The sequence below is a fragment of the Giraffa tippelskirchi genome, chromosome 4, assembly GCF_054371585.1.
Source record: "Giraffa tippelskirchi isolate mGirTip1 chromosome 4, T2T-mGirTip1v1.2.pri, whole genome shotgun sequence".
Lineage (NCBI taxonomy): Eukaryota > Metazoa > Chordata > Mammalia > Artiodactyla > Giraffidae > Giraffa > Giraffa tippelskirchi.
Genome location: NC_137278.1, coordinates 133,023,115 through 133,045,541, shown reverse-complemented (window position 1 = coordinate 133,045,541; position 22,427 = coordinate 133,023,115). Strand labels below are relative to the sequence as shown.

The following is a 22,427-nucleotide window of genomic DNA, read 5'->3' as shown; positions in this document are numbered from 1 at the left end:
TAAAGTAATTATTGATAAATATGTTCTTACTGTCATTTTGGTAATTGTTTCTTGTTTTTGTAGTTCTTTTTTGTTCCTTATTCTTTTGCTCTCTTCTCTTGTGTGTTGAGGCTATATTTGTACTATGATGGATGCCTTTCTCTTTTTTGTGTGTCTATCTAGTATAGGATTGTATAGGATTGTGGTACCCTAGGTTCATATACAACAGCCTATATATATGTATGTTATTATTTTAGATCAATGATCTCTTAAGTCCAAATGCATGGTAACCTTGCTACATTTTTTTTTTTTTTTTATAAATTTATTTATTTTACTTGGGGGCTAATTACTTTACAATATTGTAATAGTTTTTGCCATACATTGACAAGAATCAGCCATGGGTTTACATGTGTTCCCCTTCCCGAACCCCCCACCCACCTCCCTCCCCCTCCCATCCCTCTGGATCATCCCACTGCCCCGGCCCCGAGCCCTTGTCACATGCATCGAACATGGAATGGTGCTCTGTTTCACATATGACAATACACATGTCTCAATGCCATTCTCCCAGAACGGCCCGCCCTCACCTTCTCCCTCAGAGTCCATAAAATTGTTCCATGCATCTGTGTCTCTCATTCTGTCCCGCATATAGGGTTATCGTTACCATCTTTCAGATTCCATATATATGCATTAGTATACTGTATTGTTGTTTTTCTTTCTGGCTTACTTCACTCTGTATAATGGGCTCCAGTTTCATCCATCTCAGTAGAACCGGTTCAAATGTATTTTTTTTAATGGCTGAGTAATATTCCATTGTGTATATGTACCACAGCTTCCTTATCCATTCATCTGCTGATGGACATCTAGGTTGCTTCCATGTCCTGGCTATTGTAAACAGTGCTGCGATGAACATTGGGGTACACGCGTCTCTTTCAATTCTGGTTTCCTCGGTGTATATGCCCAGCAGTGGGATTGCTGGGTCATATGGCAGTTCTATTCCCAGTTTTTTAAGGAATCTCCACACTGTTCTCCATAGTGGCTGTACTAGTTTGCATTCCCACCAACAGTGTAAGAGGGTTCCCTTTTCTCCACACCCTCTCCAGCATTTATTGCTTGTAGACTTTTGGATAGCAGCCATTCTGACTGGTGTGAAATGATACCTCATTGTGGTTTTGATTTGCATTTCTCTAATAATGAGTGATGTTGAGCATCTTTTCATGTGTTTGTTAGCCATCTGTATGTCTTCTTTGGAGAAATGTCTGTTTAGTTCTTTGGCCCATTTTTTGATTGGGTCATTTATTTTTCGGGAATTCAGCTGCAGAAGTTGCTTGTATATTTTTGAGATTAATTGTTTGTCTGTTGCTTCATTTGCTATTATTTTCTCCCATTCTGAAGGCTGTCTTTTCACCTTGTTTATAGTTTCCTTTGTTGTGCAAAAGCTTTTAATTTTAATTAGGTCCCATTTGTTTATTTTTGCTTTTATTTCCAATATTCTGGGAGGTGGGTCATGGAGGATCCTGCTGTGATTTATGTCGGAGAGTGTTTTGCCTATGTTTTCCTCTAGGAGTTTTATTGTTTCTGGTCTTACGTTTAGATCTTTAATCCATTTTGAGTTTATTTTTGTGTACGGTGTTAGGAAGTGTTCTAGTTTCATTCTTTTACAAGTGGTTGACCAGTTTTCCCAGCACCACTTGTTAAAGAGATTGTCTTTTCTCCATTGTATATTCTGGCCTCCTTTGTCGAAGATAAGGTGTCCATATGTGCGTGGGTTTATCTCTGGGCTTTCTATTTTGTTCCATTGATCTATATTTCTATCTTTGTGCCAGTACCATACTGTCTTGATGACTGTGGCTTTGTAGTAGAGTCTGAAGTCAGGCAGGTTGATTCCTCCAGTTCCATTCTTCTTCCTCAAGATTGCTTTGGCTATTCGAGGTTTCTTATATTTCCATACAAATTGTGAGATGATTTGTTCTAGTTCTGTGAAAAATACCATTGGTAGCTTGATAGGGATTGCATTGAATCTGTAGATTGCTTTGGGTAGAATACTCATTTTCACTATATTAATTCTTCCAATCCATGAACACGGTATATTTCTCCATCTGTTTGTGTCCTCTTTGATTTCTTTCATCAGTGTTTTATAGTTTTCTATATATAAGTCTTTTGTTTCTTTAGGTAGATATATTCCTAAGTATTTTATTCTTTTTGATGCAATGGTGAATGGTATTGTTTCCTTAATTTCTCTTTCTGTTTTCTCATTATTGGAGTATAGGAATGCAAGGGATTTCTGTGTGTTAATTTTATATCCTGCAACTTTACTATATTCATTGATCAACTCTAGTAATTTTCTAGTAGAGTCTTTAGGGTTTTCTATGTAGAGGATCATGTCATCTGCAAACAGTGAGAGTTTTACTTCTTCTTTTCCTATCTGTATTCCTTTTATTTCTTTTTCAGCTCTGATTGCTGTGGCCAAAACTTCCAAAACTATGTTGAATAGTAGTGGTGAAAGTGGGCATCCTTGCCTTGTTCCTGACTTTAGGGGAAATGCTTTCAATTTTTCACCATTGAGGATAATGTTTGCTGTGGGTTTGTCATATATAGCTTTTATTATGTTGAGATATGTTCCTTCTATTCCTGCTTTCTGGAGGGTTTTAATCATAAATGGATGCTGAATTTTGTCAAAGGCTTTTTCTGCATCTATTGAGATAACCATATGGTTTTTTTCTTTCAATTTGTTAATGTGGTGTATTACATTGATTGATTTGCGGATGTTAAAAAAACCTTGCATTCCTGGGATAAAGCCCACTTGGTCATGATGTATGATCTTTTTAATATGATGTTGGATTCTGTTTGCTAGAATTTTATTAAGGATTTTTGCATCTATGTTCATCAGTGATATTGGCCTGTAGTTTTCCTTTTTTGTGACATCTTTGTCTAGTTTTGGAATTAGGGTGATGGTGGCCTCATAGAATGAGTTTGGAAGTTTACCATCTTCTGCAATTTTCTGGAAGAGTTTGAGCAGGATAGGTGTTAGCTCTTCTCTAAATTTTTGGTAGAATTCCGCTGTGAAGCCGTCTGGTCCTGGGCTTTTGTTTGCTGGAAGATTTCTGATTACACTTTCGATTTCCGTGCTTGTGATGGGTCTGTTAAGATCTTCTATTTCTTCCTGGTTCAGTTTTGGAAAGTTATACTTTTCTAAGAATTTGTCCATTTCTTCCAAGTTGTCCATTTTATTGGCATATAGCTGTTGGTAGTAGTCTCTTATGATCCTTTGTATTTCTGTGGAATCTGTTGTGATCTCTCCATTTTCATTTCTAATTTTGTTGATCTGATTCTTCTCCCTTTGTTTCTTGATGAGTCTGGCTAATGGCTTATCAATTTTGTTTATCTTCTCGAAAAACCAGCTTTTAGTTTTGTTGATTTTTGCTATGGTCTCTTTTGTTTCTTTTGCATTTATTTCTGCCCTAATTTTTAAGATTTCTTTCCTTCTACTGACCCTGGGGTTTTTCATTTCTTCCTTCTCTAGTTGCTTTAGGTGTAGAGTTAGTTGATTTATTTGATTTTTTTCTTGTTTCTTGAGGTACGCCTGTATTGCTATGAACCTTCCCCTTAGTATTGCTTTTACAGTGTCCCATAGGTTTTGGGTTGTTGTGTTTTCATTTTCATTCGTTTCTATGCATAATTTTATTTCTTTTTTGATTTCTTCTGTGATTTGTTGGTTATTCAGAAGCGTGTTGTTTAGCCTCCATATGTTGGAACTTTTAATAGTTTTTTTCCTGTAATTGAGGTCTAATCTTACTGCATTGTGGTCAGAGAAGATGGCTGGGATGATTTCAATTTTTTTGAATTTACCAAGGCTAGATTTATGGCCCAGGATGTGATCTATCCTGGAGAAAGTTCCATGTGCACTTGAGAAAAAGGTAAAATTGATTGTTTTGGGGTGGAAACTCCTGTAAATATCAATTAAATCTAATTTGTCTATTGTATCATTTAAAGTTTGTGTTTCCTTGTTAATTTTCTGTTTAGTTGATCTATCCATATGCGTGAGTGGAGTATTAAAGTCTCCCACTATTATTGTGTTATTGTTAATTTCCCCTTTCATACTTGTTAGTATTTGCCTTATATATTGTGGTGCTCCTATGTTGGGTGCATATATATTTATGATTGTTACGTCTTCTTCTTGAATTGATCCTTTGATCTTTATGTAGTGTCCTTCTTTGTCCCTTTTCACATCCTTTATTTTAAAGTCTATTTTATCTGAAATGAGTATTGCGACTCCTGCTTTCTTTTGGTCTCCGTTTGCATGGAATATGTTTTTCCACCCTTTCACTTTCAGCCTGTGTGTGTCCCTAGTTTTGAGGTGGGTCTCTTGTAGACAGCATATATAGGGGTCTTGTTTTTGTATCCATTCAGCAACCCTTTGCCTTTTGGTTGGGGCATTCAACCCATTTACATTTAAGGTAATTATTGATAAGTATGATCCCGTTGCCATTTACTTTGTTGTTTTGAGTTCGTGTTGAAACATCCTTTCTGTGTTTCCTGTTTAGAGAAGATCCTTTAGCATTTGCTGGAGAGCTGGTTTGGTGGTGCTGAATTCCCTCAGCTCTTGCTTGTCTGTAAAGCTTTTGAATTCTCCTTCATATCTGAATGAGATCCTTGCTGGGTACAGTAATCTGGGTTGTAGATTATTCTCTTTCATTACTTTAAGTATGTCCTGCCATTCCCTTCTAGCCTGAAGGGTTTCTATTGAAAGATCAGCTGTTATCCTTATGGGGATCCCCTTGTGTGTTATTTGTTGTTTTTCCCTTGCTGCTTTTAATATTTGTTCTTTGTGTTTGATCTTTGTTAATTTGATTAATATGTGTCTTGGGGTGTTTCGCCTTGGGTTTATCCTGTTTGGAACTCTCTGGGTTTCTTGGACTTCTGTGACTATTTCTTTCCTCAATTTAGGGAAATTCTCAACTATTATCTCCTCGAGTATTTTTTCATGGCCTTTCCTTTTATCTTCTTCTTCTGGGACTCCTATGATTCGAATGTTGGGGCGTTTCATATTGTCCCAGAGGTCCCGGAGGTTTTCCTCATTTCTTTTGATTCTTTTTTCTTTTTTCCTCTCTGCTTCGTTTATTTCCATCATTCTATCTTCTACCTCACTTATCCTATCTTCTGCCTCCGTTATTCTACTGTTGGTTCCCTCCAGAGTGTCTTTTATCTCCTTTATTTCATTATTCATTCTATATTGATTCCTTTTTATTTCTTCTAAGTCCTTGATAAACATTTCTTGCATCTTCTCAATCTTTGTCTCCAGGCTATTTATCTGTAACTCCATTTTGCTTTCAAGATTTTGGATCATTTTTATTATCCTTATTCTAAATTCTTTTTCGGATAGATTCCCTATCTCCTCCTCTTTTGTTTGGCTTTGTGGGCATTTCTCATTTTCCTTTACTTGCTGAGTATTTCTCTGCCTTTTCATCTTGTTTAGATTGCTGTGTTAGGCGTGGCCCTTCTGTATTCTGGTAGTATGAAGTTCCTCTTTGTTGTGGAGGTTCCTCACTGCGGTTGGGGTTGGACAGGTGGCTTGTCAAGGTTTCCTGGTTGGGGGAGCTTGTGTCGGTGTTCTGGTGGGTGGAGCTGGATTTCTGCTCTCTTGAGTGTAATGGAGTGACCAGTATTAATTTTTGAGATGTCTATGGATTTGGTGTGCCTCTGGGCAGCCTGTATATTGATGCTCAGGTCTATGTTCCTGCGTTGCTGGAGAATTTGCGTGGTATGTCTTGCTCTGGAACTTATTATCTCTTGGGTGGAGCTTGGTTTCAGTGAATTTATGGAGGCTATTGGATGGTCTCTTATTAATTAATGTTTCCCCTGGCTTTCAGTCTTATTCTTGCAGTAGCCTCAAGACTTCTCCTTCCATACAGCCTCAATAATAAAACTTTTAGGTTAATGGTGAAAAGATTCTCCACAGTGAGGGATACCCAGAAAGGTTCACTGAGTTACATGGAGAGATGAGGTGGGGGGGGGTGGGTTGTAGTGACCAGGAGGGGAAGAGGGGAATTCAAATGTGGAGAGAGCAATCTAGCCAGTAAGCACTTCCCTCTGTGCTTTCCACAGTTTGGAACCCTCAGAGTGATTCACAGAGATACATAGAGAGGGGGGAGGAAGGTAACAGAGGTGAGCATGAGTAGAAAGGGAGGAATTAAGAGGGGAGAGAGAGATCTGGGCAGTATCCTGTTCCTGAAGTGTTCTCCGGTACCCAGAACACCCTCAGAGATTCACAGAATTGGGTTGAGAAGAGAAGGAGGAGGGTGGGAGATAGAGGTTCCCTGGGGGAGAAGAAAGAGCATCAATAGGGGGACAGAGTGATCAGGCCAGTGATCACACTCCTGAGTAAAAATGGGTCCTAAAGATTGGGTTCTTAAATGTACAAAGTTGATATCAAATATGTAAAACACAGATTAAAAATCTAGAGTAGAGGTTAGACTCTTATAAAACTTACAATCTAAAAAAAAAAAAAAAAAAAGAAAAAAGGGAACAGTGTAAAAAGAAAAAAAAACAGTAAAACAGTAAAAAAAGAAACAGTAAAAAAATGTAGAACAGGAAAAAAACATTAAAAAAAAAAAACACAAAAGGTATAAGATATATGTATGTAGTTTGCTTCAAAAATAGGGTTTTTTTTTTTTTTTGCAAGTTAATAGTGGGTTATGAAAATGAAACTTAAAGGTGTAATAGAGGACTTGAAGAAAAAGGAAAGAAGAGAAAAAAAAATTTTTTTAATTAAAAAAAAAAATTAAAAAAAAATTAAAAAAAATAATAATAGTAAAAAATATATATATCCCGGACTTTCTCTGGAGCTGTTGTGAGCAGTGTGGGATCTGCTCAGTTTTAGATAGATCCTTATTCCTGCTTATACTTTTCAAGATCTGTAGGTCCTTTTTAATGCAGTCGGTATTAGCTACAGGGATCTTAATCTGTTGGCCTGTCCCTTCCAAAGCACTTCCCTCTGTTTATTTGGCTTCTGTTTGGAGATCTCTTCAGTATCTAATTTCCGCCCTGCATCAAAGCGGTGGAGGTGATCTCTTTAGGTTCGCTTGTTCAATCGTGCTGTGGGGAGGAAGGAACACTGCAATTCTGGCGTGTGTGTGGTAAGCTCGCAGTGTCTCGGCCGCACTGGGTTCGCCCCCGCTCACGGCGTGTGTGCTTTCCCCGTCTACCCTGCTCAGGCTTCAGGTTACTCGGCCGGGGAGCGGGCCCTGAGCTGCGTGCACTTCCCAGGACTAAGCCGCTCAGGTTCAGGCTCCCGGTTACTCCACAAAGGCGCAGACTCGATTTTGCCCGCGGCTTGTGCCGTTCCCGGTCGGAGCTGCCCAGGCGGCCAGGAGTTTGGCGAGGGCGCTGTCCCCTGTTGGGGCGGTGCGGCTTATCACCTCCCTGGTCCCCGCCTCGGTTTACGGGCGCGCCCGGCTCCGGTGTGCTTTGTGTCGGTTCTGGGGAGCTGGTCTCTGGCTGCGACCCTCCCGGCTGCTGTCGACCCTCCGGGATCTCAGGCAGTCTTTGCTTAAAAAACTGGGAGCCTGTTTGCAGTTTGGTAGGGGGTGCCCTCTCTGGAGCCGAGTTTGCCCCTTTCCGGCTCTGGCGGGCCCCGCCTGCCCGCTGTGTCCGGCGGGGGATGGCGCAGTCCGCAGCCGGCTAGCTCTCCTCTGGTATCGCTCAGTCCTTTGTTCTGTGAGCGGGCCGGCAGTGCCTTAGAGTTGGGCTTTTCGCGGGATAGTTCTCTCTCTCGCTGTCCCACAGTTTAGGTTACTATCTCACGTTAGCTCCCTCAGATTGCCCTCGGGGCACTCGGGCCCGGTCTTTACCCTAGGCAATGCCGCCCGCTCCTCTCCGTTCAGCCCCCACTTGCTGGTGGCGGATGATGCGAGCGTCTGGGGTTCTTTGCTGGGAGTTGCTTTAGGCACGTAATCTGTCGATTTTATTTATTTTTCCTCCCAGTTACGTTGCCCTCCGAGATAAAAAATCCTCCCCAACACCCGCCGGTGAGAGGGTTTCCTGGTGCTTGGAAATTCCTCCTCTTTTACGACTCCCTCCCCGGGACGGGTCTCCGTCCCTAACTCTTTTGTCTCTCTTTTTATCTTTTATAATTTCTCCTACCTCTTTTGAAGATAATGCGCAGTTTTTGTGAAAGCCTGACGTCCTCAGCCAGCCTTCAGAAGTAGTTTTGTGAAGTTTGGTCAGCGTTCAGATGTTCTTTCGATAAATTTGTGGAGGAGAGAGTGGTCTCCCCGTCCTATTCCTCCGCCATCTTCTGCTCTCCCCCCCCCTTGCTACATTTTTATTCTCCCACCATGTTTAATGTTTAATTCTCCCATCATGTTTAATGTTTTGTCATCTTTTCATTTTGTATATCTGTTATCTACTTATAGATGATTTTAATACTTTTATCTTCAAACTTCCTAAAAGTGTTTCTTCTGCTACCTTTACTGTTCATTTGCCTTTACCAGTGAGGTTTTTCCTTTTTATAATTTTCATATTCCTACTTTGGCATTTTCTTTCTTAGAGAAGTCCCTTTAATGTTTCTTATAAATCCAGTCTAGTGGTGCTGAACCATTTTAGTTATTGCTTGTCTGTAAAACTATCCCTCCTTCAAACTTGAATGATAATCTTGCTATAGAGTGTTCTTAGTTGTAGGTTGTTTGTTTGTTTCATCACTTTGGATATATTTTGCCACTTCTGGCCTGCAAAGTTTCTGGGGAAAGTCAGCTGACAGCGTTATGGGAGTTCTCTTGTATGTTACTAGTTGCTTTTCTCTAGCTGCTTTTAAGATTCTCTATCTTTAACTTTTACCATTTTAATTTTGATATGTGTTGGTATGGACCTCTTTGGGTTCATCTTGGTTGGGCCTCTTTGTGCTTCCTGGACTTGGATATCTCTTTCCTTTCCCTGTTAGGGAAGTTTTCATATACTGTTATTGTTGCTGTTGTTGTTCAGTTGCTAAGTCACATCTGACTCTATGTGACCCCATAACTGCAGCATGCCAGGCTTCCCTGTCCTTCACTATTTTCCTGGGATTGCTCAAACTCATGTCCATTGAGTTGGTGATGCCATCCAAACATATCATCCTCTGTTGTCCCCTTCTCCTCTTGCCCTCAATCTTTCCCAGAATTGGGGTCTTTTTCAATGAGTCAGCTCTTCACATTAGGTGGCCAAAGTCTTGGAGCTTCAGCTTCAGCATCAGTTCTTTCAATGAATATTCAGGGTTGATTTTCTTTAGGACTGACTGGTTTGAATCTCCTTCCTGTCCAAGGGACTCTCAAGAGTCTTCTCCAGCACCACAATTCAAAAGCATCAATTCTTCGGCACTCAGCCTTCTTTATGGTCCAACTCTCATATCCAGTACATGACTACTGGAGAAACCGCGGCTTTGAATCTTTGGACCTTTGTCAGCAAAGTGATGCCTCTGCTTTATAATATGCTATCTAGGTTTGTCATAGCTTTTCTTCCAAGGAGCAAGCATCTTTTAATTTTGTGGCTGCATTCACCATCTGCAATGATTTTGGAGTCCAAGAAAATGAAATCTGTCTCTACTTTTTCCCCATCAATTTGCCATGAAGTGATAGGACCAGATGCCATGATCTCAGTTTTTGAATGCTGGATTTTAAGCCAGCTTTTTCACTCTCCTCTTTCACCTTCATCAAGAGGCATTTTAGTTCCTCTTCGCTTTCTGCCATTAATGTGGTATCATCTGCATATCTGAGGTTGTGATATTTCTCTCAGCAATCTTGATTCCAGCTTGTGCTTCATCCAGACCCACATTTTGCATGATGTACTCTGTGTATAACTTAAATAAGCAGCCATTATTTCTTCAAATTATTATTTTTTCTCTCTCTTCTCTTTCATGGACCCCTATGGGTGCTTAATATTTCTCCAGAGGTTCCTTAAACTATCCTACTTTTTTAAAATTCTTTTTTCTGTTCAGTTTGGATGATGTCCACTACTGTCTCTCCTCCATTCCTCTCTGTCATCTAATCTACTGTTGATTCCTTGCAGTGCATTTTTTATTCCAGTTACTGTGTTCTTCAGTTCTGTTTGGTTCTCCTTTATATTTTCTAACTCTTTGTTGGAATTCTGTGTTTATCCATTCTTCTCCTGAGTTTGGTAAGCATATTTGTGATAACTACCATGAACTCTTTATCAGATAGAGTGCTTATCTCCGCTTCACTTAGTTCTTTCCTGAGGCTGTGTCTTATTCCATAAGTTGGAACATATTCATCTGTCTCCTCATTTTCCCCAGTTCTCTATGTTTATGTGTTAGGTCAGCTAAGTTTCCCAATCTTGGAGAAGTAGCCTAAGCTGCTCCCTTTTGGTCACCAGATCTATATGTTCTAGGTGTATCCCCACATGGGCTACATGCACCCTTCTCTTGTGATGGGGCCAATCATGTGGCCATGCACTGCTGACCTCTAGTCAGGCTGGCTGTGAGGCCATGAATCATGTGGTAGCTGTGGGCCTACTGGATGGTGAGGAAGGCTTCCCACATGGTAGGCTACACCGCCTGGGGAGAATGCAGGACTGATGCCAGCCTGTTGGTGGGTGCAGCTGTTCTCCAGTAGGTAATAGCAGACTCAAATGAGGATTCCAAAATGGTGCTTGCTAATCTCAGTGTTATTGCATTAGAATGAACTCCCAAAATGCTGCAGCCAGTGTCTCTGTCCCCAGGGGGAGTCTGAGTTTCCCCCTTCCTCTCCAAGAGGTTCTTCAAGATCAGCAAGTGGGTCTGACTCAGTCTGCCTTCAAATTACAACCTCTGCACTGGAACTCAGAGTCTATGAGCTTTTGTGCATACCCTTTAAGCATAGAATCTCTGTTTCCTACTGTCTTCTGGATCTCCTGAATGTAAGACTCACTGGTTTTCAAGACCAAACATTCAGGGGTGCTCATCTTCCAAGTGTAGGACCTCTGGGCTAGGGAGCATGATGTGGGGCTTGGACCTTTTTGCTGCTTGGAGGGGACCTCTACAATTGTGACAGTCCTCCCATTTGTGGGTTTCTGACCTAGGGGTGTGGGTCCTGACTATACCTCATCCTTCCTTCCCATCTCATTATGGTTCCATCTTTATATCTTTAATTGTGGAAAATTTTTCAGCTAGCCTTCAGAGTGTTCTCACTGATAATTGCTCTGTAACTAGGTGTAATTTTGATGTGTCCATGAGAGGAGTTTTAGAGTCTCCCTACTCTTCCATCCTGGCCACCTCTCTCTTTTACTTTTCTTAAATATATCTGGCTGAATAGTATTCCACTGTATATGTGTTTGTGTGTACATATTTATATATGTGCAACATATTCTTTATCTATTCACCTATAAACAGTCACAGGTTTCTTCCATATCTTGGGTATTATAAATAAAACTGCAAAGACATGATTTTATATATAGAAAATCACAAAGAATACATCAAAATTACTGGAGCTAATAAAAATTTTCAACAAAGTTGCAGGGCATAAAAGCAAACAGAAAAATTAGTTGTGTTTCAATAAGCCACAAATGAACAATCTGAAAAAGAAATTGGGAAATATATTTTTACAAAAGGATCCAAAAGAATAAAAGACCTAGGCATAAACTTAAGGAAGTGAAAGAGCTGAACACTGAAAATACAAAACATTGCTGAAAGAAGTTAAAGAAGATCCAAATAAATAGAAAGATTCCCTTTTCATAGATTGGAAGACTTAGCATTATTAAGATGTCAATAATACCCAATCAATCTACAGATTCAATGCAATTCCTATTGAAATTTCAATGACCTTTTTTTTAACAGAAATGGAAAATATGACCATCAAATTCATATAGAGCTGCAAGGAGTCCTGAATAGCCAAAAATTCTTGAAAAAATTAACATAGTTAGAGGACTTATACTTCTTGATTTCAAAACTTACTACAAAGCTTTAGTTATTAGACTACTGTGTTAGCGGCATAAAAATAAACCTATAGACCAATGGAACAGACTTGAGAGGCCCGGAAAAAAACCCTAAATCTGTTGCAAATTCACATTGGTACCCAGCCCATTCAATAAAGGAAGAAGAGTTTCTACAACAAATGGTGCTGCGTCAAGTGGATATCCACATGCAAAAGAATGAAACTGATCACTATCCTCAAACCATAGCCAAATATTAAATCAAAATGAATCAATAACTTAATTATCAATATAAGAGCTAAAACCATAAAGCTCTTTAAGTAAAATATAAGAATAACATTTCATGATCTTGGACTAGGCAATGGCTTCTTAGATATGTTACCAAAAGCATAAGTGACTAAAGAAAAACAAGTTGACCTCATCAAAATTAAAAACTTGTATGTATCACAGCAAAGGAAACTATAAACATTGTAAAAAGACAACCCTCAGAATGGGAGGAAATAAGAGCAAATTAAATAACTGACAAAGGATTAACTACCAAAATGCACAAGCAGCTCGTGCAACTCAATACCAGGAGAACAAACAACCCAATCAAAAAGTGGCAGAATACCTAAACAGACATTTCTCAAAAAAAGGCATACAGGTGGCTAATAAACACATGAAAAGATGTTCAACATCGCTCAATATTAGAGAAATGCAAATCAAAAACTATCTCACACAAGTCAGAATGGCCATCATCAAAAAATCTACAAACAATAGATGCTGAAGAGGGTGTGGAGAAAAGGGAATTCTCTTGTATCATTGGTAGGCATGTAAATTGATATTGCCCCTACAAAAGACAGCATGGAGATGTCTTTGAAAATTAGAAATATGACTACCATATGATCCAACAATCTCACTACTGGGCATATACCCTGAGGAAACCAAAAATGAAAAAGTCACATGTACCCCAATGTGCACTGCAGCCCTATTTACAATAGCTAGGACACGGAAGCAATCTAGATGTCCATCATTAGCTGAGTGGATAAAGAAGCTATGGTACATATATACAATGGAATATTACTCAGTCATAAAAAGGAACATATTTGAGTCAGTTCTAACGAGCTGGATGAACCTAGAGCCTATTATACAGAGTGAAGTAAGTCAGAAAGAGAAAAATAATCATAATGGATATATGTATGGAATCTAGAAAGATGGTAGTGAGGAATCTATTTGCAAGGCAGCAATTGGGATTGGAAGAAAAGTTATGACCAGCCTAGATAGCATATTAAAAAGCAGAGACATTACTTTGTCAACAAAGGTTCGTCTAGTCAAAGCTTTGGTTTTTCCAATAGTCATGTATGGATGTGAGAGTTGGACTATAAAGGAAGCTGAGCACCAAAGAATTAATGCTTTTGAACTGTGGTGTTGGAGAAGACTCTTGAGAGTCCCTTGGACAACAAAGAGATCTAACCAGTCCATCCTAAAGGAAATCAGTCCTGAATATTTATTCATTGGAAGGACTGATGCTGAAGCTCCAATATTTTGGCCACCTGATGTGAAGAACTGACTCATTGGAAAAGACCCTGATGCTGGGAATGATTGAAGGCAGGAGGAGAAGGGGATGACAGAGGACAAGATGGTTGGATGGCATCACCAACTCAATGGATGTGAATTTGAGTAAGCTCCAGGAGTTGGTGATGGACAGGGAAGTCTGGCGTGCTGCAGTCCATGGGGTAGCAAGGAGTCGGACATGACTGAGCGACTGAACTGAACTGAATCGGGATTCCCTCGTAGCTCAGTTGGTAAAGAATCTACCTGCAATGCAGGAGACCTGGATTCAATTCCTGGGTCAGGAAGATCCCCTGGAGAAGGAAATAGCAACCCACTCTGGTATTCTTATCTGGGAAATCCTATGGACAGAGGACCTTGCAGGCTACAACCCATGGGGTTGCAAGAGTCGGACATGACTTAGTGACTAAACCACCACCCCCTTAACGGAGACGCAGACATACAGAACAGATTATGGACACAGAGGGGAAAGAAGAGGGTGGGATGAATGGAGAGAGTAGCTTGGAAACATATACACTATCATATGTAAAACAGATAACCTGTGGGAATTTCCTGTATGACTCAGAGAGCTCAAACCAGTGCTCTGTGACAGCCTAGAAGGGTGGGAGGGAGGGCCCAGAGGGAGTGGACATATGTATGCCTGAGGCTGATTCATGTTGATGTATAGGGCAGAAACCAACACAATATTGTAAAGCAATTATCCTTCAATTAAAACTAAGTAAATTAAAAAAAAATGTGTGTCAAAGAATACTATTAACAAAATGAAGAGACAATCTACAGAATATTTGCAAATCATATATCTGCTAAGAAACCAGTATTCAGAAAGAACGCTTACAGTCTGACAACAAAATACAAATACTATATTAGAAAAGAGGCAAAGTTTCTACATATTCTTCCAAAGAAGATATGCAAATTTCCAATAAGCACATGAAAAGATAGTCAGCATCATGAGTCATTTGGGAAATGCTAATCAAAAACCATAAGGAGATACTACATTACACATACTAGGTATAAAAATATACTCAAAAAATAACAAGTTTTAGCTAAGATATGGAGAAATTGGAATCCATATACATTGCTGACAGGAGTGCAAAACAACTCAGCAACTGTGGAAAATAGAGTGGAATTCTTTTTTCAGTTATAAAAAAGGAATTAAGTGTGATACATGCTACAATGCAAGTGAAACTCCAAAACATGCTAAGTGAAAGAAGACACAAAAAAGGTCACATATTATATGTTTTTGTTTATATGAAATATAAGAGCAGGTAAATCCTTAGGGGCAGACATAGATTCATGGTTGCCAGGGGCTAGAATCAGGAGTAGTTAGGAAGAAGCTACTTAGTGGTATTAAGTTTTACTTGGAGTGATGAAAATGTTTTGAAACTAGACAAAAGTGGTTTTTGAACAACACTGTGAATATACTAAATGATCTCACATTGTTCACTTTTAAATGATTAATTTTATGTTATGTGAATTTTGCCTCAGTATATCAACTTTTAATGTGGAAAAAACCCTGAAGATTCTATTGACCACACATAATTAGTACAGGGGAGGAGGCTTCATCCTAACTAGCTTAGGTTTCATATACGCCCTCATTTGTTCTTTAGAATCCTTTCTTCCTGTGCTAATACTCTACTGCAGTCCTTAACTCTGGGTCAAATTCACCATGATAATACTTTGTGGCAGATATTCTATTACTTTGTGGCATATATTCTATCTCAGAGATTGCTGAAGAAATTCATAAGTATTCCCAAATTGAACCATGATCTTTCAACTGAAACTGGTCTCAACAATTTTCCTACACTTCATAGGTTGCAGTAGACCATCTAGCGCAATGTTCCAAATTTGTCTTCTCTGCTGTGTCACTTAGACTCTTACTTCTATTCAAGACCTATCCAAGGGAAAAAACTAGTTAATTGTATTATTTTTGCTTTCTTTTAGCCATGTCACATACATTGCTTATTTTACTTTGTAGGGAAAACTAAAAGGTGCAAGGGCAAGCATCTGTTAATGTACTTGTATGTGAGTGTGTCTGTGTACGTTTATTTCTTTGTATGTTGGAGGATGAGGTAGAAGAAATGAAGGAGGATCTTGCTGAAACCATTTAACAGAAGTGAAAATTCCCAGATATTATACAACTTGTCTAAATGCCCAATTTAAAGTTAATATTTGAGTCTATTATGTAGGATCCCAGGGCAAGAAATCTGTCTAACACACAGTCTTTCAATCAAGACTTGACAATGAATGTTCTCCATTGTCTGACATTCACGTATCTTTAAGGCTGTTCACACATTATCTTTTTTTTTTTTAATAAATTTATTTATTTTAGTTGGGGGCTAATTGCTTTATAATATTGTAGTGGTTTTTGCCATACATTGACATGAATCAGCCATGGGTTTACATGTGTTCCCCATCCTGAACCCCCCTCCCACCTCCCTCCCCGTCCCATCCCTCTGGGTCATCCCATTGCCCCAGCTCTGAGCATTTGTCTCATGCATCGAACATGGAATGGTGTTCTGTTTCACATACGATAATATACATGTTTCAATGCTATTCTCCCAGAACGTCCCACCCTCACCTTCTCCCTCAGAGTCCATAAGACTGTTCTATGCATCTGTGTCTCTTATTCTGTCTCGCATATAGGGTTATCGTTACCATCTTTCAAATTCCATATATATGCATTAGTATACTGTATTGGTGTTTTTCTTTCTGGCTTACTTCACTCTGTATAATGGGCTCCAGTTTCATCCATCTCAATAGAATCGATTCAAATGTATTTTTTTAATGGCTGAGTAATATTCCATTGTGTATATGTACCACAGCTTCCTTATCCATTCGTCTGCTGATGGACATCTAGGTTGCTTCCATGTCCTGGCTATTGTAAACAGTGCTGTGATGAACATTGGGGTACACGCGTCTCTTTCAATTCTGGTTTCCTCGGTGTGTATGCCCAGCAGTGGGATTGCTGGGTCATATGGCAGTTCTATTCCCAGTTTTTTAACGAATCTCCACACTGTTCTCCATAGTGGCTGTCCTAGTTTGCATTCCCACCAACAGTGTAAGAGGGTTCCCTTTTCTCCACACCCTCTCCAGCATTTATTGCTTGTAGACTTTTGGATAGCAGCCATTCTGACTGGTGTGAAATGGTACCTCATTGTGGTTTTGATTTGCATTTCTCTAATAATGAGTGATGTTGAGCACACATTATCTTTAAAAGGACTCACTACTAAGGGTTGACTGGCATATTAACACTTGCTGCTGAGCACCCCAGGGACATCCTTTCTTTCTACCTTTGCTCAAGCATCTGCTAAGTTTCAAATGCCCTCCATTTCAATTCAGATCATATTTGTATTGTCATTTTCACTTTAATTTCAATCTTATTAGATCTTTTTTGATCATTTCTTTCTCCAAACTCATCATAATATGTAATAATAGGACAAATATTATTTACTGAGAACTCTGATAAGTTCTAGGCACTTCTAAAATGCTTTGGTTTTCAATTCTAAAAAAAAAATTATGGCAAATCATTATATCCATGTTTCTAAAATGAGGAAGCATAGTATTTGAATATCTTCCCAAAATTATTAACAAAAGTTGTAATGATTACAACTCTGATCTTTAGTTTTAAAAGGCTGATTTTCTTTCTATCTTGTCCCTTACTTCTTAAGAATTTCTTAGTAATTCCTGTTTTACTCCATGCTGCTGCTGCTGCTAAGTCGCTTCAGTCGTGTCCGACTCTGTGCGACCCCACAGACGGCAGCCCACCAAGCTCCGCCATCCCTGGGATTCTCCAGGCAAGAATACTGGAGTGGGTTGCCATTTCCTTCTCCAGTGCATGAAAGGGAAAAGTGAAAGTGAAGTCGCTCAGTCGTGTCCGACTCTCAGCGACCCCATGGACTGTAGCCTACCAGGCTCCTCCGTCCATGGGATTTTCCAGGCAAGAGTACTGGAGTGGGGTGCCATTGCCTTCTCCGATTTTACTCCATAGTTTGATGTAATTTATTAGCCCACATTAAATAACTCTTCCCTGTATGCCATCACATGAACCACTCTCTTGATCTGGTAGTTAGTGCTTGTGTTATTGTGTTTCTTTCTTTTTGCCTCCAATGACATTATAATGTTTTGAGACAGTGACTTAAGACAGTGACTGTACTACATACTATTACAACTCTGAAGGATCTGGCATGGACTTTAATTATGCATCTACCAATGCCTATTTGATCCTTGCATTCAAGCAGTCATCCCACACTTGTTTCATACTTTTTGACTATACTTGAAAAACTGTTGAAAAACTCATGACACCTAAAAATGATTGAAATGGTAAGTTTTATGTTATTGATATCTTACAAAAAGGAATAATAAAAACCCCTTACATTCAGCCTATAACCTCCCATCCATTCATCTATCCATCATCAGTTTATCCTTTGCCCATCTCTCTAGTCATCTATTCATTTGTAATCCAAAGATTCCATTCACAGTCCTTCTTTCCATTTGTGTATTCTTCTACTATTTCTCGAGAGGCCCATTTGTCCGGACATCATATGATAGATACCGAGAGGAACACAATCTAGTACAGACTGCACTTCAACTGTGACATGAATACTTTTTCCTTTTAGATTTTAAGTCATCCTTGTCCAGCATTCAGGAATTTGTTCTCTTAAACTTTTTCCTCATGCCCAGTTTCATACCGGATTTGTAGCTAAATATTAGGTTATACCTACTTATGAAAACTCTTGCCTGGCTTGGTTACACCACATAGTTTTCTGATCAGTCCTCTTAGGGTATAAGTCTGCTCTATATTCTCAAGCTTAGCCCTTATACCAAGTCTGACCTTGGTGTTGCCCAAAGGATTTGCAACAAGTTAAAACCTATAGAACAGTCACCTTCTCAGTCTTTGTTCTTTCTGGTCATTTTTCCACTATTAATATTGAATATTCATATATCTTCCCTGATGATGGGACTTTATTAGATTCAGTTTATATCTCAGGTCTCCCCACCAGGCTAATATGCAGCATAGATGGCTCAAATCTACTCAAATTCAACAATGAAAGGAAACAGCATGCTGGAACAAAACAAATTTTGAGTCCCTTTATCTGCATCTGTCAAATCCTGTTGGAAACAACCAACCTTTCTGGTAGTTATACTAGCAAACCCAAAACAAAACAGTAAAAGAAGTTGAGGCCACTATCAGCAAGAATATGAACTTTTCTGTGACTGAAATTTTCTATGTGAGTTAGGTAGATAATTGATTCAATTATCCCACAGCTCTCTTTCAGACTCATGGTGCTTACTTACCCTTCCAGAGAGCTCACAGTGCCTCCGATTCACACTGAAGTTTTGGTGAGACGAGATCCAGCATAGCAGAAGAAGAGATGTATTCATCTTTATAGGGAGAAAAGAGAGATCAATGTAAAAGTTAGTCAGAAAGTTGCTTCTAATGGGAAGTGAGTTTACCAGTCTGTAAAAATGACAATATGGTACATATACACAATGGAATATTACTCAGCCATTATAAAAAATACATTTGAATCAGTTCTATTGAGATGGATGAAACTGGAGCCCATTATACAGAGTGAAGTAAGCCAGAAAGAAAAACACCAATACAGTATACTAACGCATATATATGGAATTTGAAAGATGGTAACGATAACCCTATATGCGAGACAGAATAAGAGACACAGATGCATAGAACAGTCTTATGGACTCTGAGGGAGAAGGTGAGGGTGGGACGTTCTGGGAGAATAGCACTGAAACATGTATATTATCATATGTGAAACAGAACACCATTCCATGTTCGATGCATGAGACAAATGCTCAGGGCTGGGGCAATGGGATGACCCAGAGGGATGGGATGGGGAGGGAGGTGGGAGGGGGGTCCAGGAAGGGGAACACATGTAAACCCATGGCTGATTCATGTCAATGTATGGCAAAAACTACTACAATATTGTAAAGTAATTAGCCCCCAACTAAAATAAATAAATTAATTTTTTAAAAAAATGACAATATGAGAACATGTCTGCCCAGTTACACTTCATAGATCAGCAGGATGTTGAATTCTGGGGGCTATTTTTAATATTCATTCTGTTGTTTTATCATCTATTCCACTGGAATGAGTATGTATTTAAATGTGGGATAGCACTTATAATCAGGCTCAATAGTAACACCTCTAGAACCAATGAAAAATGTTGATAGTGCTAATAAGGTGAAGAAGATGTTAGACACTACCCCAAGCACTTTACATATATTAACCTACTTATTTCTCACATAAATCTTACAAGGTACTGTCTGTTTTTATCCTTTATCTTTCGGCTTCTTGAAAAATAGATGAAGAGCTGAAGCCGAAGGTAGTTAGGCAACTTGTCCAAAGCCACAAAGGTTTCAAGTGATAGGGTTGGAATTTGAGCTCAGTACCCTGGCATGTGCCTTACTGCATCCTTTCCAAAAAGACAGATAGATGGGAAATATTCCTTGAGAATGAGAGTATACAAAAAGATTCCTAAGAGTTTGCTAGCCTCACATATATTTAAAGTAAAAGTGATAGCTAATTATCACAATCCCAGCGACAGGTCTGGGACTGATAGCTTAATGAAAAGGGAAACCGAGAGATTCAGTGTTTTTTCTATTCACTGAGCATGGGAGACCACAAGATATGACCCCAAACAGGACAGTTTGGATAGTCAGAGGTAGGATAAATCCATGGGTATCTGGGAGGCCCTGAAACTAAAAAGAGGGATGAAAGTAGGCAAGCATGGAACAATTTAACATCACTGAATTTTATTTTTTTCTTAAATTTTTTCTTGGTTTCTGCCTCTCTCCTCCATGCTTTGGCATCTATATAAATTTGATTAATCTTGAAGATAGAGTTAAAAAAAAGCAAATAAGTGAACCTTCTAGGTACATGTGGTTAGGCCCTTGAAAGGACCAAAACTCTACCATCTACTTTCCTGTATCCTCCCTATTCCTGCACTATTAGCCTAGCTTCTGTACCCTACTTTCACTGGACTCTGAGAGTCTGGGCTAATACAAAGCTTGAACCCTAAGTATACGAAATCCCCATTCCCATTGCCCAACATAAGTCACCTTGGACAGACAGTGTTTCCTAAGTAACTGTTCAGACAGGTGAACACGTAGATCCCACAGCATAAAAAATATGAAAGTCTAAATCTGGTTCATTGTCCAGGCATAGAAAGTCTATGAAAAAACCCAGGGTGAAAAGAAGACCCAGGGTGATTTCAGAGAGCAAGAAAGAGGTCACTGAGAAAAAGGAAAGAAGTAATCAGAAGAGAGGAAGTGGGGGAGGAAGGGAGAGAAAGAGAGAAAAAACTTCAGAGAATCATAGATGACATTACTGAGCTCTGGGCTTTTTATGGCTCAGACTTCCTGTTGCACTTATCTTTCCTGAGGCTGAGAGGTCTCTGTATCCACAGGAACCAATATTTTTATAATCCAATTGCAGGAACTTCAGATGATTTAATTTTATTTCTAACTCACAGTAACAGCCTCACAAATGACAACCCCTGAAGCTCCAGGACATGCATCCTATCAGCTTTGGACTGGTCCTGCTTCTTTTCCACTAGCCACTAGGACATTTAAACCCTCAACAAAAGGTATGAGGAGTTTCTCTCTGATGGTCTTAAGCCCAACCACTTGGGCATCTCCTTATTTATTTTACTCTCTGATTCTAAATACTATGCTAGGAAAACCCATGATGTGAGTGATTCCCACATATAAACCTTTAGAAGGGCATGTATAGATTAAGCAGTCAGTAACTGGCTGGCTGAGCCTGACAGCCCAGGAGACAGAAAAGCTGATGTCCTTTATTGTCTGGGGTCACAGCTTGAAACTCAACTTTAGATTTACTAATAAAACATACTGAAACTTTTAAAAGACTCAGTGGATTCTATTTAGTGTAGGCTTTTGTAACTTTTGTGCTGAAGCTTTGGCTTTGATGAAAACTCTCTTTTGTCTGTCTAGTGGGGCTTGAAAGGAGGCAAGACGGGTCACAACATATTTCATGTACTTATTCTCAGTAGATGACATTTGGGAATGACATGGGAAGCTGTGCATTGATCTTTAACTGACCTTCAGGTTTTTTCCTTTGTCCTCATGATTTGAATTCCTAAACATTTCTCAGAAGGATATGTTAGTGATATTTGTGTCAGTGATCAGAGAGGTTTTCAGGGAAATATCTGAATGCAGGTCATGAAAGCCAAGGGAAAAAAAGCTGATGTGAAGGACTGAATGATCAACAGTGATGAGTCAGAAGTTTCATCTTGAGAGAACAGAACTGAAAAATACCTGTTAGATCTTGGAACTGGCTCTGAATATTTTCTGTAAATAAGGAAGACAGGGAGTATTAGCTTGAAGAAGATTTAGATGTGAGCTAATGCTTAGAAACTGGTATATTTTCAAATTTTGCAAGATAATGAAACCAAGGTGATTATAAAATAAGTCAATATTTATAATTAATATCCAAATAGCCAGGTATTGTTCTATATGTAAAACAACTCTATGAAGTAGTGTTAATGAACAAAACGTGGGTCCATTTACCCATGTACAGTAGCACCAATTTACTGACACTGGGTTGTGGTGAAAGAGAGTGCAGGGTTTACTGTAGGTGCCTAACAAGGAGTCTGGGTAGCTAATGTTCAAAGACTTGAGCTACCTGATGACTTTCAAAGACAAGTTTTCAAAGATGGGGAGAGGGTTGGAGAGTGTGTGATAAGCTCATGAGTATTATTCTGATTGGCTAGTGGTGAGGTAATCAGGAGTCAACATCATCAACCTTCTGGTTCCAACCACTCTGGTGTCCACGTGAACAGCATAAAGTTAATGTTTTCCACCTGGTGGGGGTTTTATTATCTATAAAACAGCTTAAAGGATATGGCACAAAATATTATCTACAGCCCTTAAGGAGGAATTAAGATGCTTGACTTTTGTTTAATGGCTAAACTATTATTATTCAGTCTTGCTTGACTGTTTTCCTTTGCTTCTGCATTTTCTTG

At 39.2% G+C, this 22,427-nt stretch overlaps 1 protein-coding gene across 1 annotated transcript in view; it reads right to left on the bottom strand.

The window, feature by feature from the left end:
• Positions 1-22,427, bottom strand: part of LOC145545657 (olfactory receptor 8S1-like) — a 105,334-nt gene that overhangs the window by 17,343 nt on the left and 65,564 nt on the right. Inside the window, exon 3 of the mRNA XM_081590495.1 lies at positions 18,718-18,804. The gene's annotated coding sequence lies outside the window, so the exon portion shown is untranslated. The remainder of the gene's footprint in view (positions 1-18,717; positions 18,805-22,427) is intronic.